This window comes from Dermacentor silvarum, chromosome 9 (assembly GCF_013339745.2).
Source record: "Dermacentor silvarum isolate Dsil-2018 chromosome 9, BIME_Dsil_1.4, whole genome shotgun sequence".
NCBI lineage: Eukaryota > Metazoa > Arthropoda > Arachnida > Ixodida > Ixodidae > Dermacentor > Dermacentor silvarum.
In genome coordinates this window covers 70,121,681-70,139,873 of record NC_051162.1, presented here as the reverse complement: position 1 = coordinate 70,139,873, position 18,193 = coordinate 70,121,681, and the positions used below count along the sequence as shown (strand labels likewise).

Below are 18,193 nucleotides of genomic sequence, written 5' to 3'. Positions count from 1 at the left end.
CATCTTCAGGTGAAGCATTTTGTTGTTTTATGGTGCTGCTTTAGTGGATTTGAATTTCTCAAGCGTGACAATCATGTAGCGGACTTTTCTTTATTATTTGTATGCATGCTTTTTAAGTGTGCCTTACGATCACTTACCAATTTCAGCAGGCCATTCATGGTAGTTCCAGCTTTATTACCCCTAGCAAAGAATGAAATATCAAGCTTTGATGGGGCCAAAATGAAAAAAAAGAATACAAACATCAGTTGAAACAAGAAGCAAGTTGATTATAAGCCGGATGTAGATGTTTGTGGCTGGATCTCTCGTGGTATCTATACACTTCCCGTTCGAGCCGTTCGTTTGTATTTGAGGCGGAAGACAGATGGTCACGTAGAGGCTGAGCTGTATTGTTAGCCGACACCGCATTGTCTAGCGTCAGCATAGGCGCTGTTCCTAGCCACGTGTAAACACCAGGTAATTTACCTAAACATGTTGTGGCCGATGTTTGGGTCGCTAGCTGCTGCACGCACTTGCCGTCCAGCCGGGTAAGTAGACGACCACGCTTCCGGGATTGTGTTACGGAGCCTTGCAACCGTCCATATTTCAGACATAGGTTGTAATTGCAGAAGCACGGTGCCGGTAACATGTTGGTTGGTAGCAGGAAATACCGAACTGTTGGCGGCAGTCAGTAAAGCGAGAATTGGACTATGGTGTGGTAGTGCTTATTGGACATGGTAGCAAAGAACCGGTTCGCGCACGTAGAGGATTGAAGTTACCGATAGAAGCGGTAAACGGAACTTGAAGAATGACGACTATACCCACCGTTTCCGAGGAACTGCTTTATTTATACCAATCTCCGGCTATGGCGGCGATGAATGTGCGCACTGCGATGCTGATGATTTAGAGAAGCAAGATAAAATAAAGGCCAGCACGACATAACAATACCGAAATGTGAGGAAGGTGAAATCCACATATTGCACTGACAAATGTTTTTTTTTTTACGAAAATGTAGTTTCAAAAGTTTTGAAATGCCTTATTTGTTGCTTTTGCGCAGCACCCCTCAAGCTCAATGCTTGTTCCGCGACGACTACGTTCCGGCCATAAGGGTCGATCAAACACGTGAGCAAGAAAGGGCTGCAATGTGTACGAAGTACTTGGCTAAGGGCCAGACACTCATGGCTACTGAGGTGGGAGAGCTTGTTGCATCTGTTCTGATGTTCAGTATTTTACGTTTCGCAAGGGTTTTCAGTACTGTACAAATAGAGACCCAGTTCATAATATTCACATGCTGTACTGCGCGATTCACGTTTGTCTAAGCCACGTTCCGCTGCTACTGATTATCAAACAGAACACAACGAGCTAGCAGCACATACTGGGGCTTATCTCTTGTTCACAGCTTCATCACAAGACGCGTGTGTACGTTTTCCAGGTCATGATAAAAGGATCGTGTGCTTGTACACGCTGTTCGCTTCAATGACAACGGCGGCATTAATTAAACTGGTTCGCAGGAAAGCAACCTTTATAACATTGGAAATGGCCTATTGTTATCTTAAATTTCACAACGACCGACGCACAGACTTATATAAACACAACTACTGTAGCAGCTCCATCAAAACTGTACAGTCGTCCTTCCCCTTGCATAGAGCAGGGGAATGACAGCTGCCGGGGAGCTCCGAATTTATCCAGTGACGTCTAACGGTACTTTCTGGGCCCGAACGGGTCCAGCAGCTACCGCCAGACGTCGGACCCAGCAGCTAGCTTTAAGCCTCGCTGGATGCCTGCGGAGCGCCCCGGAAGCCGCCGTTCCCGCGATCCACACAAGGGTGGTGCCGACTGTACATTTTCCTCTGCAATTGACAATACCGCGTTCCTAAGCTATGATCAATGTGAACGCATTTGTAGGGTTCAAAATCTTAGTAAAGAGTCGCTGTTTTACAAAGAGTGTGGCAGAGATTGGTGCTTAAATTATGGGGTTTTACGTGCCAAAACCACGATCTGATTATGAGGCACGCCGTAGTGTGGGGCTCCTGAAATTTGGACCACCTGGGGTTCTTTACGTGCACCTAAATCTAAGTACACGGGTGTTTTCGCATTTCGCCCCCATCAGAATTGTGAGGCCCACCCTTGACTTGTCCACCCTTGACTTCAGCAGTCGTGCCGAAACCACGACATTTTAGTGTGTTTATTTCGCAACACAGGAGCGAAAATTTAGCCCGAAATGTAAGTTCCGCAATTCCTGGTAATTTACGTCTGTGGTCACCACCCGGGACCACCTTTGTTTGTCCGTATATGACACTAAGTGAGGCAACAAACTTAGCATTCCACAAGCTCAAGGTCTCCACGGCCCAAGATAACCTTGTAAACTTGTAAAGGAAAGGAGTCTCCTAGCACGCACTCGCAAAGTGGAAACAACACTTAGAGCACTATTACTGTGCAAACAACTATTTGGAAGAGTGTTTGCCGTACACAAAAGTAGCTCTCATAAATCCAGTGCTACTCTCGAAAAATTGTGATAACACTTCGCCTAAAGGTCAATGTCGGCTGTCAGCTTTCATTTTTGCCTAAGCAATCACATTGGTTTTTTGCGCGTTTTGCTTCTGGTCCTAGCAACCTTTATCATATAATTAGATTTACTGCATCTATTGACATATCGTTTTTCGTGTGTACGTTTCTCTCAAATCTTCCGCGAACTCCATTTAACTAATAAATTTTAAATATTATTTCCTTAAGGTGCTGAGGAGCAGGAGCATTCCTATAATTCACAGATGAATGACATACGGTACTAAGAAAATCGTAGACGTGTTTTACTACCTCCGCGCTGCTTGTGCTAAATATTGTCTGAATTGAAGTGAAAATATTGTGCCATTTACTGTCGTGGACGCAAGCAACCTATTATGTTTTAATACAAACACGACGTTACGCAAGGGGAGATGACAAAACAAAGAAGTCTCCGTTCAGACATTGAAGAAAAGTATTTACTACGCAGAGTGCTTCTCAACAGCAGTTGTGGCTGCTGCAAAGAAGAGCAAACAAGCAAAGAAGAAAAGCAAAACAAGCGCACAATCACCAACCGTACGATTCTCAGCATATAACGCATTATCTCTTCTTAGCCGACATCATTTATTGCGTTACCAACCATCCGTTATCCCTGTATTGCTCTTGAATCGCGTGAAATAATAAATTTCACCATTAACGTACATGACACAAAAACATAAAGATATTTGTCGCATACGCTTCGAAAGTAAATAAGTGAAACTGTATCAAAACTATTTGTTGCCCAAGAAATGTCCTTTGTGTGTTTCTTAGACAATATAAAATTTTGAAAAAAATTGACTTGCGCACGTACAACAATAGTAAGTTAGCTAGATTATTCAAACGGCAGACATTATTCACGCCAGATATTGAAATGCGTATTCGACTAATTATTAAATTATTAGTAATTCACTTGCGAATCTACAATTTAACGCTCATATGGAACGAATGATGTCATCTGCTACAGGCCATATTTAATAATTCAGTACGCTATAAAAAATCACTGTATTTAAATGCTTCTTGGACATTCGGATGAGGGACCATATCGTATTGCTAACTGCGTCATTTAGACACAATTCAAAAACTGCAACATCACGCCAAGTTGATGGTGAGGTCCATTAGTTTCGAGTGTCACGCTCCTCGGAAGTTTCCAATGACTGGCGCCTCCTCCCTGAAACACTGCGACGTCCATCTAACGGCCGCTCGAGTATCCGCCTTTATGCTCCGTAACCTTGGATTTCGAGAATATATTTCATACCATACTGCATCCTTTAAATGGGGAACACGATATAATCAGCACTGCTATCATATTATTCTAAACGGAAATGAATACACAACTGGCACAGCCAAGATGGCAAGGTACGACACGACGTTTTGCTCGAAGTGGCTCCTGTCAACGTTCTCTATATTTACTGCATATGTGGTATAATGTGCCTATATTGGCAATCTTCCGTCCTTCGTCGTCATAACCTGGCACAGCGCTGTTGCTAACAATAGCGTTGCTCCGCGACGTCTTTGACAGCTCCTCCAATATGCGGTGTTCTAGCTCCACATCCCTCCTTTCCGGTTATCTTCTGCTTCACTTCCTTCATCAAGGAAAAAAAAGCCAATCTGTCGCAAATGTTACCAGGAAGGAGAGGGGGTGATGAGAATGAGCGCTTACAACTCTCCATTTATATCCGTCGCAGAGCAACATATACTCTGAGGTGAAAGACGAAAAAGTGTAATGCTGCAAAGGCAAGACTAGCATGACACTAGCATACAATGACTAGCATATAATGACTGGCGACCTAATGCACACAATTCCCGTCGCACGTATAGATGCGGATAACGCCAAAACTTTTCTGAGCCTGGTGGTCTTTACAGTTGGCCACATTGACCAACATTTGAAACAAAGAGCTGCACTTGCCTATAGAGTAGTGATTTATCAGGTGACAGCTGACCGGTACATGCATCATGGCCGCGTGCTTACGCATCTTATAATTTATACACCCACCTGTTTGGTAGATGTAGCATGTGACGCACAATTTTTGCGTGCCTCGTTTGACAGGCGGCGGCGGATATATTTTTATTACGTTTATTACAGAGCAAACCAAGCATACTCGCAGTTGAAATAGGCACCTTCAAGTTGGTCTTTTGTACAATTTTATTGTACGACAATTTGTGAACACAGTGTATGACACCAGCACTTCTATTGCACCGATCATCGGTGGTTAATTTACGTCCACTTAGAACGAAAAGCGACATCGCCTTGCGTGTGGGCAACATATTAGGAATGCCAGCTGCCGAAAGGCGTTAAATTTGGCTGCGGTAGCTTCCTTCTATGAGGTCAGTCAGGCCATCACTTCGAAAGGAACGCTATGAGGCAAGATTTCAAAATTCTCTATTCCACAACGTTGAAGTGCACGGAAGGAAAGGGCTAGATCTTATGTTCATATCGTCGTGCATACTCAGCGGTGAAAGGTTGGCGAATGTCATGAACGAACACTTTATAAACGCGGGCTCCTATGTTGCAACCGGTGGAAATACATAAAGTGCCCCAAAAGAAGTAAAGAAACTTCAAGACAACTTCAACTACCAAAAAGTCTACTTTGCCTTTTGTATTTTTTTGGTACCCACAGACCCGGTTCAAGTAGGAAACTTAATCAGAAAAATTAAAAATAATGTTTCATCAGGGATTGATGAAATAGGCTCTGCTGAGTTGAAAATGATATCACCATTGATATGTGATGCGTTGGCATATGTTATCAACCTCACCTTCACTGCCGATGTATTTCCGGAACACTTAAAGGTGGCAAAAGTCACTGCAGTACATAAAGGTGGTGATATTAATAATTTAGCAAACTATTGACCAATATCTGTGCTTCCAATGATATCAAAAATATTTGAAGGAGTTATTTACAATAGACTTGCATCCTTTTTTGATAAACATCAAATAATAGCAAAAGGTCAATATGGGTTTAAAAAAAATAAGTCAACGGAACAAGCTCTATTGTATATGAAAGATGAGATAATAGACCATATGGAAGAGACTCTTGGGCTCTTTCTTGATCTTCAAAAAGCATTTGACTCCATACAATCCCAACTAATAATTCATAAACTGTCGAGGTATGGAGTGCGTGGAGTCGCACTTCAAATCTTCAAAAGTTACCTTGAAGATCGCTATCAATACTTACAAATAGTTAGCACAATGTCTACGAAGATAAAGTTAAACCAAGGACTCCCCCAAGGGTCCATACTGGGGCCACCATTGTTGCTTGCTTATAAAATCATATTGTAGTAATTCCTCATTCCCCTGAGCTTATTATGTACGCTGATGATGCAAACGTTTCGTTTTCATCAGACAATTTAATATCACTTGAAGTCCGTGTAAATAACTATTTAAGGCATCTTTCAGAATGGTTAGGGCAAAATAAGCTATGCCTTAATACAAAAAAAACCTATATGATATACGACCTATAAACAAGCCTATGAGTAAAATAAGTGTAACATTTGAAGGAAATTTTACTTCACACGTTAGAGAACAAAAAATTATTGGTGTGTGATTTCAGGAGGAAGTACACTGGAACACACATGTAAATCACCTGATTACCGCATTAGCGTTAATAGTTATTTGTTTTGACAAAACAGTACACCTCATCCCATAAAGTTTAAAACTAAATATGTACTATGCTTTTTCATTCTAAGGTACCTTATAGATTATTAGTCTGGGGAACAACATCGCAAAGAAATTACCATAGACCTATTACTGTGCAGAAGAAAATATTGCGCTGTTTAGAAAAATACACCGGAAAAAGTTTCTTCCGTGCACTGGTTCCTGTACTAATGATGAATGATGAAATAAAAAATAAAGACCTGCCCACTGCTCCACTGTTCATAAAACATTCCATGCTCTGGGTTGATAAATTGTGCTATCTTAAATTGCTCCAAGTAATTCAGCAAAATAAATTATATGAACAAAGCCGCATTGAAAAAGCATACTACTGTTTACGAGAAGAAAGGATTCGAGTACCTAAAGTAAGAACTAATTATGCAAAACAAAGTGCTGCGTACCAGACACATCTTGTTTTGAATATCCTTGAAGGTAGATTGAACCTTAAAGCTAGTAGTGCTGCATTAAACAAAAAACAAGCAAAGAACTTAACACATGTATACAGTATCAACATTAACTTGTGGATTTTCATGCCTCGACCAATGCTTAAATCATTCACGAATTAGTGTTCTGGGTGTTTCTGTGTATAATGTAATTTCATTGCATCCTCATGCATTCGACGTTTCCAAATTTTGGAAGTTATTTTGTGTAGCTGTATATTTGGCGTGCGCGACCTCATCTGTACGGTTATTTAAAGATGTTATGTAAACTTTTTTTCTCTTGTTTAGGTGATTTGTTATGTGTACTCTTGCAAGTTGCTATGTCCATTTTCCTGAAACTGATATACTGCAATCCTTTTTTGACTGTGTTGAAGCGTGTGAGCTGCCACGAACTGCCAGAGGGACAGAGACCTTTGTCAGGCTTGATTGCCTTTAGCCCCTGCCCCTGGAGTGAGCTTTGTATATGCTTACTGGAAAGAAAATACTCGCTAATTACTTACTGCCGCTAAACTTGGCTGAGCATAAAAACCCCTTCAAAATGTAAAATTATTTGTTATTCTCCGGAACGTCGGTGTTCACTCCGAGCTCCACCATGCATGATGAGAAGAAACCAAAAATTTAGGCGACGCTTTCCCGCTCACCGCAATTGTCATAAATGCCTAAGCAGTGGTCAACGTATTAGAACAAGCGTCCAACAATGGTCACAGTAGGACTAGCTGTCCAGCACCTGTCAAGTCGGGCTTATGAAATGTTACTAATAACTGTAGCAAACTATAATCCAATACGTCGTCTTCGTTCTTGAATATTATGTCTTCCTTGGCGAGTTACCACTAATTTTCCTGTCATCTGTTTGCGCTTCTTCCACTTTTGCGGGCAAATCCCAATAGTAGTGCATTCTAAAAATGCGCCAGAGGTGGTGATGATGACCCTTAAAGTGAACGGAGAAGTATAGGGAGAGTCGGGAGGATTGGGCCACTTTTCACAAATGTATTTTTAGTTTTCTTTATTTTGAACACAGAACGAGGTTTGGTAGATTATAATACAGGTCGAGGTATGCCACACATATTCTCAGAAGCACTGGTTCCTGCAACTTCTGGCGTAGCTGTAAAAAAAATTTTATAACATCCAAAATCTGTCCTATTCCACCTCCCTCTCGGGGTGGAGTGGGACAACATTTGGGAGGAATGGGACATCCGTACACGTTTGTCCAAATGTCTTCAGCGAACATTATAAGCCGGAAGATGAACATCAAACTTAAAGCAGGATTGCAGACGCTTTGTGCCCCCAATAGTTTTTGGTGCAGGCAGCTTGATCATGATATCTGCTATTGGTACGGTCCCCACATCTTTCTCAGGAGGAAAGTAAAAACTGGAGCTCTCTTCTTTCTTTCGCAGGAACTGGACACCGACGTCAATATTACCATTGCTCTCGACTCTACCCGGGTAATAGATGTCAGATTTTTTTTGACCAAACCTGACAAGAACAAAATCGCCTCTTGTAACTTGAACAGGTTCATTCGGCCAATCGACTTCAGAAATGTCGGGCTTCTCATTACCAAAACCTGACATCTTACTGTCAGAATCGTCAAAGACAACGGCCACAGTCTCTTCTTCACTTGAAGAACTGGAGTCCTTCAGCAGATGCCTTTTCTTTTTTGGGCGGGTGGTTGCAGTAGTCTTAAGAGCGCTAACGCGGTCCCTTTTTCTGACTCCGTCGTGCCAACCTCTCTATAGCTTCTTCTTCAACTGCCTGCTTCTCTGGCGTATCTGTAAGGACTTTTGTCCGAACCTTTCTTCCTTCCTTGTTGCGCGGTCTTACGCGGTGCAGCCGTAGGGAAGGGCCTAAAGTCACTTGGAACAATTCGGCTCGGAGAAGCACTTGACGTCGAGGCTCATTCATCGACAGTGGGCGTGAAGATATCTGCAGAGACACTTCGAGCTCTGTTAGTGTTTACCTCGGCGTTTGAAACATTTTCCAGAAGACTTGCGCTGCTCGTTTCACTGACGATGGTGGCTGTTTGCCGGGACACCTCTCCGCAAGGGGAAACTACGGGTCTGTCAGTGACTGACGACATCATGTAGTCATCCACAGTGAAAGGCTCGCTATTGAAAGGCCAAATGCCTGTTTTTTGAAAGCCTGAGATTATGTTCTTTTGTGTCACCGTTAGTACGTAGGCGGATCCCACAAGTTCTGCAACGTTGTAGATGGAGATGGCCTTCCCTGGGTTGTTTGTGAGCCAATCGTTGCAAGCAGCGTTGTACCGCGATTTAAATGGTCCGTATACCGATACATCAAGTGGCTGCAGGCGGTGGCTACAGTGTGGAGGAAAGGTGAGCAAGATGACGCCACTGTCTTTGGCCTTGTTAATGGTGCTGATGCTGACGTGGCTTTCATGATTGTCAAGAATTAAAAAAGAATGGGTTCTTCCGTCGAGCACTTTGTATGTCTTACAATGTGTTCTAAAGCCAGTAAAAACAATTCACTGGACATCCATCCTGACCTGTTTGCCAAACCAAGACTTCCGGCTGGGGCACCTTTCAGAAAAAAAATCTTTGAATCTCACCCGAGGAAAAATTAACAGCGGCGGTAGAGCGTTTCCTATCGCATTGACAGTGCACAAAACAGTCACTAATTCGCCGCGATCTGCTGATGTGACCTGACCAATTTGCTTCTCTCCACGTGCTGCTACTACCTTTGGTGGATTGTGTGCAGTTGTGAAGCCCGTTTCATCACAATTGTAGATGCGCTCTGGAGTAAGCTGGTATCGGTCGCAGACACTCTTCAGGTTTGAAAGAAAAGCATCAACATTGTGCTTGTTGAAGCTTGTTGCCCTACCGAGACTAGTCGCTTCTGGCGATCGAAGGGACAGCTCAGGATGGCGGTCCATAAAACTCATAAACCAGTCTCTTCCAGCTAAATTGTTGGCTTCCCACGACGCTGGGCACTTCCGGTTTAAGGCTTTTGCATATTGGTGCGCCAGTGAGCTGAACCTGCATCCTCGTAAGTCCGTAATGCATTTTACTAGCCTTCAGCAGATATTCCTTCAAGAGCACTTCATCTTCTGCGGTGAAAATCATTCCGCAAACCAAATTGGACTTGAACAAGATGTTATCTTTGTCACCACTATCCTTGTACTTCTTGACTGCTCGGCCAAGCGCTGATTTCGATATCTTCAGAGCTTCTGCTACTTCCCTTATACTTTTCTTTTTGTCGCACACCAATCTCCCAGCATGAAGCGTCAAACTGTTCGATGCTTGAGCCCTATCGGGATGTTTTCTTTTGTACACCCTTGGCATCTTCCTGAAAATTGAAATGAGCAATAACTTGCAAATGCAAATATTCATGCGCCCGACGCACGCTCAACTTTGTCTCACCTAATTTACTGAACGCAGTTCACAGCACTCCTGCTATAGCCGACTGTTCGCGCTTATCCCGTGCCACTCGACAACGTGAAGGTAACTAAAGCTTTGTAACGGAGCAATATCAATATTTATAACGTCCTCTTAGTACAGGCCTTGTTGACATGAAATGTATGTAGTCTGCCTATGTGTTATCCAATCTGATCTTCATGGCACCGAATATTGAAAAGCTTATCATGTGAAATAAATAAAAATAACTGCTTGCTGGGCTAATTCGGCTCAACCTTGAAGCTTCATTACTGCTCACAGCAGGAACTTTACTGTGGGGAGGACTGGGACAAAGTCCCGTTCCACCCGCACCTCAGCTGTCCCACTCCTCCCTAGGTACATTGCTCAAGGTAACCAACGTTCAACGGCAAAAGTTCGAGCGTTAGGCCTAGAGTTGTTCTTGCAAAAAGTACGACGATGATGCGTGTTTTGGGAGACAAATTGGTACTATAGCGACTAAAAAGCAGTTTCAGTCTCAGATAGCAGATACTAAGATAGCAGAAACTTATTTTTGGCACGTGAAAAAGACGATTTCCTGTCACAGAAAGCTGCACGCGCCGGAGACGTCCACCATTACAGCCAGGCTGTCGGTATGTTAGCGCCATCTAGTGAGTATTCCGCGAGTGTCCCAGAAATAACTGTAGGAGAGATACACGAGTTGTCCCATTCCTCCAACTGTCCCAAACCTCCCGACTCTCCCTACACATCTTGTGGGTAGTCTTTCCTAAAGAAATTCAACATGACCTGTGGTTAACGCGGAATAGATCTTCGTTCTCTAGTACCGGCAGTTGCATCTGCAAAAAAACCCGCCTAGTAGCCTTAGCCTATTGACGCCTTCCGAAATGGTTGCCCTTAATAGCATAGGTCCTTGTGCACCTTTGCTGTAAAAAACAACGGTAGACTGGCACATTTGCACGCCCTCAATGAACAGGCCAAATATGTTAGTGAAGCTACTTGACATAATTTGATGTTTCATTCTTCGCCCTCGTGGGTGCGACTTCCTTCAGCTGTTTCAATTTCCCTCTGTCACTGGAGTAGCCTATTTTTGTACAGCTGCTTGGGCAGAGCAAAAACGCACCCTTCTGGTCTGATTGAGGTAGCTAGAAATTCGCGCCTCTGAGCTCAGTCACAAGCGGCCTCAGATTCACCGCCCTGCACAGCCTGACCTTCGTGGGGAGGCTTCAACTCCGAGATAAGTGCAACAAATCATATCTGTGAGTTTTTCTCAGCAGCGGCTGTCTCAACAAGGCGTAGCATCGCCGTCATGTCAAGTCTTATATACGTGCAAAACTTGGGACCTTGCTTCAAGACCTGCTACACTCCACGAGGGACGCTACTGCCGCCAAGAGGCACAACCGGTTGCCCTGTTAAACTTAAACTGTTGATTGGTTTGGTCAAGGGCAACCATGCGAACATGCAACGCAGATAGAACTCAACATTCCATGAAACCACAAAGGCTTTCGATATGCGGGCGATGGATACTACGTTGGTTATCTCCCCATCCATTTTACTATACGATGGTGAGACTGATTCCTTGTAATTGAAAGCAAGTGTCACGCTAACATTGCCATTTGCCTTTGTCGTTGTTGTGCGAGCAACACATTTTGAGAAATGATTTTTTTCGCATTTAGTATGTCATTATATATTTCAGCGCGATCAACTAAACTGGACAGTTGTATGGAGCACTCTGGCATGTCGAGTTTTCTCTTTAGTGGATTGTGTGCGAAATGACGCTTTTTTCGTAACTCAAGAACAATTCGCCAAGCAGCTAATCTGCAACAGTTCGATTTTCCCTCAACAGGACACACTTTTTTTATGAATGATTCTGTAAAAAAATGAAAAAAAGCTATGCCATAGGCGGTGACAGCAATCCAGTACGCAACACCTTTACAATATTGTTTGTAGTCGTTTTACGTCTAATTTAAAAGAAAGTAAGAATGTATATGGAGCTTAATGTTGCTCGTTTGAAACGCTGATGCCTTTTGATTTGTTCCTTCATCATTTTACCCAACAGACCTTCGCAGACTGCTCGTTTTCTTGCTACACTGACCCCTCGTCTTCATTTGTCCTTAATGAAAAGGACGGTACACCCTGCGACTACGGAGATCCCTCAATGGTAATCATTGCTTTCATGTGACGTCCCATCCCCCTCGCAAACGTTTTAGTCTAAGCACAAAGCAAGTGAAATTTCTTTTATTGCTACGTTTACCATGCACCGTAATTTTGAGCATATATATATATAGGCCACGTCAAGATAACACTATATTAGTCTTTTTGTCAATAGGTGCACCAGGCTGACTCCTACCACTCGCTTTTTTACTCAAATGTATTTACCTATTCACTTTATAATTACGTTTATTTCTTGATATAAGTTTATTGGCGTAAAGATGATCTGCAACGCAAAGGGCAACTTGATATGTGATAAACATTAGGTTGAGCTATGTACAAGAATGGAGCGCAAATTACCTAGACTTTCAGCGAAATTAAGATTTAGAGGCATGTTCCACTGCGTCAACGCCGGTTACGGGCAAGCAAATGGATGCCGCGAACATAAACAGAGAGGACCTTGGTGTCGAAGCACAATCGGAAGAAGCGTGAACGCGGTGATCGTTTCCTCCACCTGCAGGCGCCTTCCTCCTCTGGCACTCGCTTACTTACACCCACTTATCAGGAAAACACAGCAAGGCAAATATGGAGCGCTTACCGCGAATTAAGCCCTTACGGGAGCACAGATACAATATTTGCTACGACTGAAATCGTTTTTAATGGACACATCAGAGACCATCCAATAAAAAGTGTTTGAACTCTAGCTGCATGATGCGTCTCCTGCACGCAAAGTGGCTAATCTTGATAAAGAAAAATCTGAAGGCGCCAAATCTTCGCTTTTCTAGGAAGGGGACTGTGCGGCTTTTATAGCAACAAAGGCGAAATTATTATTCCGCATGCTGTGCACATTTAGAATCCAGCGTCCTAAGATCGATGACACCGATGGTACCAAATTGCGTTACAGCAAAACAATCAGACGGCGGATCTCGTAGAGAATACTAAAACCGAAGCCCTGGCATAGTTAAGACGTTTTTATCAGTGGGTACGTACCAAAGAGTAAAGGTGCTATTTTTAGGCACAATTTCGCCATACGCCACCTATTCTCAATGGAAGTTCATATGAGAAGTTTTAGTGGAAGGATATTCTTCGATGATGTGTGTCTAGAGGTCATCGAGAGTTCATCAAAGAATTTGTTTTGTTCTGGAAACGTTAGCATGGAGTAACAGCGGGCAACGAAAACGCGTCCTCGTGGTTGTAATGAAAAGTGGTAGAAGAACGTCACAGCAGCCACATTCGCACTAGAATTCTCCACCCTTCCTATCAGTGGGGTGGAGCTGGCGAATTACCCCCCGTTTAAAGCAGTGTATCTGAAGTAAAGGTACACATAAAAAGATAAAACGATGTTCATCATTATATCAGGTATCAGCAAAACGTTTGGGCTGCCCACTGTTGAAGGAATGCCTACTGACCCATATGGTACAGTTTTATTTCATCTGAAAACATGTACAGCGTAAACTCACAACTTAAGGGATCGCCTGTCTTGGAATGTATGTAATTTTGTGCCTACTTATCAAATCTGCTTCCACGGATCGGCTTTGTCCAGAATTTAGAAAAAAATTTTATGAGGAGAGGAAATTTTTTTTCTAGCTCAGTTGGAAATGGCGGGCTAGTAGGTTGTGCTTTTTTGATTGTACGGCTGCGAACCTAATGAGCCATAGAAAAGAACAAGACACACAAACACACGAGCGCTGTTTGTGTGTGTTATCGTAACTCTACTTCTTTTTTTCGTTGCCAGTGTTGGCCGGCCCCGAGTTTGACTCGTCCAGCTTACCTGTTCACTCGAGGAGTTGGCATAATGAACTGGCAGACGTTATTATCTGTCGCAAGGGGGTGAAGTGGTTCGTACATTAACCAAATATATGGTCTCATGATGAATACCTTACCAAATAACAGTCGCTAACGCAAACAGTGTTGAGTGGCGTTCGATGTGCAGACCACGGTGCCTCGATAGATCTCGCCAACTTCAAATTTTTTGTAAGCCGGTTTGGGTTACACCAAGATATTGCAGTTCAATTTTAAGCGACACGAACGCTCAAGACGCCCGTAATCAGCTAATCAGGCGCAAAAAAAGAGAAAAGGTTTAGATTCACAACAAGGAGAAAGAAACGTTCGGCTGCTACAATCTAATCAATCAGGGATAATACAACCTTGAGAAAATCACACATGCATTTCTTCAATTATTTGGCGAGGAAGTCGGCATCATTATGATTCGGAGTCGTGTTACACTTAACGCACTCTCTTACGAGAGAAAGCATCCTCCATTGCTGCCTGCACTCAGTCGCTTGGTTGATAAGATTATGCGGGCAACGCATGAACAGCTGTAACATGCAAGAATCAGCGATATTTTTTCTTCACCTCAGAGAACACTGCTAGATTTCATGAATACGCCTGTTGGGTAAAGCCAACAGCTTCAACTAAGCACGCACAACTTAGATAGACACAGCCGCTGAGCATGCTATCTGCGGAAACATCGCCCTTACAGCGCATTGCTGTAGATTTCGCCGAAGCTATGCATTCACGTAAATCCACTTTCATACGTTGTATTCTTGTATAAAAGGTGAATTGGAGTGGGCTGTTCGTCTTGAACGAGTGCCAAGTCAAAGTACTGAATCCATTCTACTAGTCCTATCAATTTTAATTTCGAGAAAAGGAGCAGAAAGCATTATTTTTCTGATGCAATTATCTATTTTCGAAGTGGCTAAGACAGTTTCAAACTAAATAAAATATTTATAAATCCAGAAAAATTTTCAAGAAGGTGCAGCCAAAACAAAACATTCAGCACCTGAATAGTTGTGCTGAGAAGCAAAAAGCGCATTGCTCTAATAGCTATACTTCGTGCGTAGTAAACATAACTTGGCTTCACGCAGTGGGTGTCACTGTATTCTTTCTCTTAGACTACTCCTAAATAGGTTGTTGATTTAGCCAAGTGTAAGTGTGCAACATACATTTAAGAATTTTTTTAATGAATAGAGGCAAGTTAGAGCACGGCAACGGCCATTTTTTCAGGCTCGGTGAGTGCCGAAGCTTAGTAGTGCTATAGCCTTACTTTCAATATAGCCTGGCACAGTGTTCTTAAAACTGTGCCGTACCTGGCATGTAACCCGAAATTTTGGGTCTCTGCCAACCCCAGCCTCGTTTGGTCTTTTAGCGGTTCACGTAAGTGAAGCTTCGTGAAGAGCTTCGTTAAGCCTGTTTCACATGCAAGCGAAAACGCTCGCGATTCCTGCCGCCGCGGCGCAGAAACCTGTTTCGAGCGGCAGCGGCGGCACTAGCAGCTGGAGTGGGGAGGTTTGAGCAAGTTGTATTTTCATCGCAGCGGCATTGGCGGCAGCGCGGCAGCACCGTTTGCGAACAAATGACGGCCCGCCTCGCCACGTGACCAGTCGAGTACTAGTGCGGGAAAGCCTGCGCATAGGACGATATTCACAGCGGTGGAAAATGCGCGGCGGCAATGCATATGAAACAAAACCTCACGAAAAGCTTCGCAGCGCCGCGCCGCTGTTCGCTCTATTCGCTCAAACGCGTGCATGTGAAACATGGTTTATTGTGAAGATACCAGCCGCACACAGATGGTTTACTAGAGAAAGATATGAGTGTCATGTATTTCACTTGAATTGTTGGGGACATATGAAGCGATCAAGAAGGACAGAAAAGGTGATCAGAGCCCGAATTGTCAAAAAATGCTTACGCTAGAATTATTCGTAAGAAATCATTTCAGCCACTCCGCATCCAAGACACATTATTATCTAAGGCGCTCGGCCAATGTACAATGCTGTACAATGCTGCAATGTACAATACAATGTTGTACACTGCTCAAATTCATGCTAATAAATGCAGCGGGAATAACAATATACACGTGCTGGTCTATTTGTTTTCAGAATGAGGTACTACAGCACTGCTATGAGTTTTTCTAGCTGTATCGTATACAAACAGGTAATAGCAGAGCTCCACATACATGTGTGATCATGTTGTCACATGGAACAAGAAAATTGTGCAGCATCATTCAAGCAAACTTTGTGATAATCAATATTTAGTCGGAAATTTATTTATTTTTCTTTCGCAATGCGGGTGAACTTGTCCGCTCTATAGCTGGTTGGAATATGTGGTTTTTTTTAATGACGCACACGTAAGAAAAAAAAAGCAGCGATGAGTTCCTGTAAGCATACAAATTGCAATTCACTTTGCACCAAAAGCCATACATATTTCGCGCCGTCGGAAGCCTTAGTTAAAGCTGCATTAACCATACCAAAATAGAAATTCAAAGTTAAACAAGTGAAGTTCAGGCTTTTGCTGAAAACGTATTTTGGGCACTAAGAAGTGAGAAAACAACGAAGCCAATAGTATTTAGGAAAATGTAACCACACTTTCGATACTTATTATTTTTCTTACCTGCTCAAAAAACCGCAAACCACACGCGTGTGCACAAAGTTCACTTTGATAATAATTCATCCAAAATTCGGCCTCGAGCAGCGCCATCTGTTAATAATGCTCATAATTTTATTCAGAAAAAAAAACAATACTGCTGGCATGAGAAATGGTGCAGTCATTGATTGGCGAACGCGAATAAAAGCACCACGGCAATCCGAACGAAATTCTTCATTGCAACAGAAGTGCCATGGCATGAATAAATATTTTAAAATGACAAATGACTCGGCTCTTTAATGAGGTATCCCGCCAATATGTTCAAGCAATATAATAGCTTACACAAATCATCTTTTTAACCTTTCCAGAAATGCCTGAACGGGACCTGCGTCAAAGAGGTACTGCCACCAACGGAAACATATCAGAAGGAAAAAGATCAGAAGGAAGAAAATCAGAAGAGCAGCCCATTGACTAACCACGCATCTTGCATTAAATATTTGGATGCTTGCGGATTTGTGCAGCGCTAACACACATGTGCTTTGTAGTTGTGTAGTTGTACGCTAATAAGTCCTACAAAGAAGCCTTATAGCAGTCATTTTTCAGTTCTGCCTTCCTTACTAGTGTATCGAAATTCCGCCTACACAATCGCATCTTTGTTTTATACGAAGCGCAACAATAAATATTACCCCCCTTTGACTCACGAGTATTTATTGAGTTATAATTTTTAGAAGAATATCTGGCTGATCTGGCTCCATATTCTCAGTTTTACATGGAGTGTACTACCAGAAAAGAAACCTACCACAACATTCCGTTCATGTTCGCGTACGCCTCGCCTAACAGAATGTAATACAATTGGTTATGGGGTCTTTTATTGAGGTGAGACCTTGGGCTCCGAAAACTACATGATTTAGCCATTCGAGATACTTATATTTATCCCGTAAGTCTTGCCAAATTTTTCCAGTCCACGCACAAAAAAAGCCGACGCGGTAGCCTAATTAGCGTTAAAGTGACTATAGCGTTACACATCTAAACTGAAGATCGCGAGTACAATTCATGCCGCGGTATTCGATGGCGGCGAAACGGAAACACACTCGTGTGCTGATATTTAAGTGCACGTTAAAAAACCCCAGCTGAAAAAAAACAACTGAGTGTCTCATATTCATGTCGTGGTTTTCATAGGTAAAACCGTAGAATTTCACGAATACAAAAAAAAAGAAGGTACCTATATCTTTCAGCTTTTTTTAGGGGTCTAAACAAAATGAAGTTGTTCTTGAGTCCCATTTCCCAGAAAATTAGGTTTACCGTTAATAGGTCAAAATTGCCGCTCCTATCGGTATTGCCATTCCTACCGTTCCTAAGGCACTTTATACATAAAGCAATATATATCCGCGTATGTATATATCCATCACCCGCAGTCCACAGTGGTATGTGCCATTGCACTTGTACCCTTTCTGCACTCTGACCAGAATCGGCCCACATTGTTGGTCTATTCACTGGATACGATCCGCCAGATCCTAGTCATATGCAGCTTCGTTGTAAATAAATGGCTGGCTCTCTCGTAATCGAGAGTAGATGTAAGAATGAAATGGCTACTATATGGCGTCTTTTATTGCCTGTGGTGCCGCCGTCTTCAACCGCTTTTCTTCTTGCGACAGTGCAGCGCACTCAGCGTCCGTCGCTACTTTTTATTCGTTAAGAACTTAAAGAGGCTTCGA

At 42.8% G+C, this 18,193-nt stretch overlaps 1 long non-coding RNA gene across 1 annotated transcript; it reads left to right on the top strand.

Moving 5' to 3' along the window:
- Window positions 1–537: 537 nt before the first annotated feature.
- LOC125939963 (uncharacterized) lies at window positions 538–17,128 on the top strand. Its single transcript, XR_007463205.1, has 4 exons — window positions 538–930; window positions 1,034–1,166; window positions 12,025–12,126; window positions 16,847–17,128. It is a non-coding gene; the product is annotated as an uncharacterized LOC125939963 (long non-coding RNA).
- The last annotated feature ends 1,065 nt before the right edge of the window (window positions 17,129–18,193 follow it).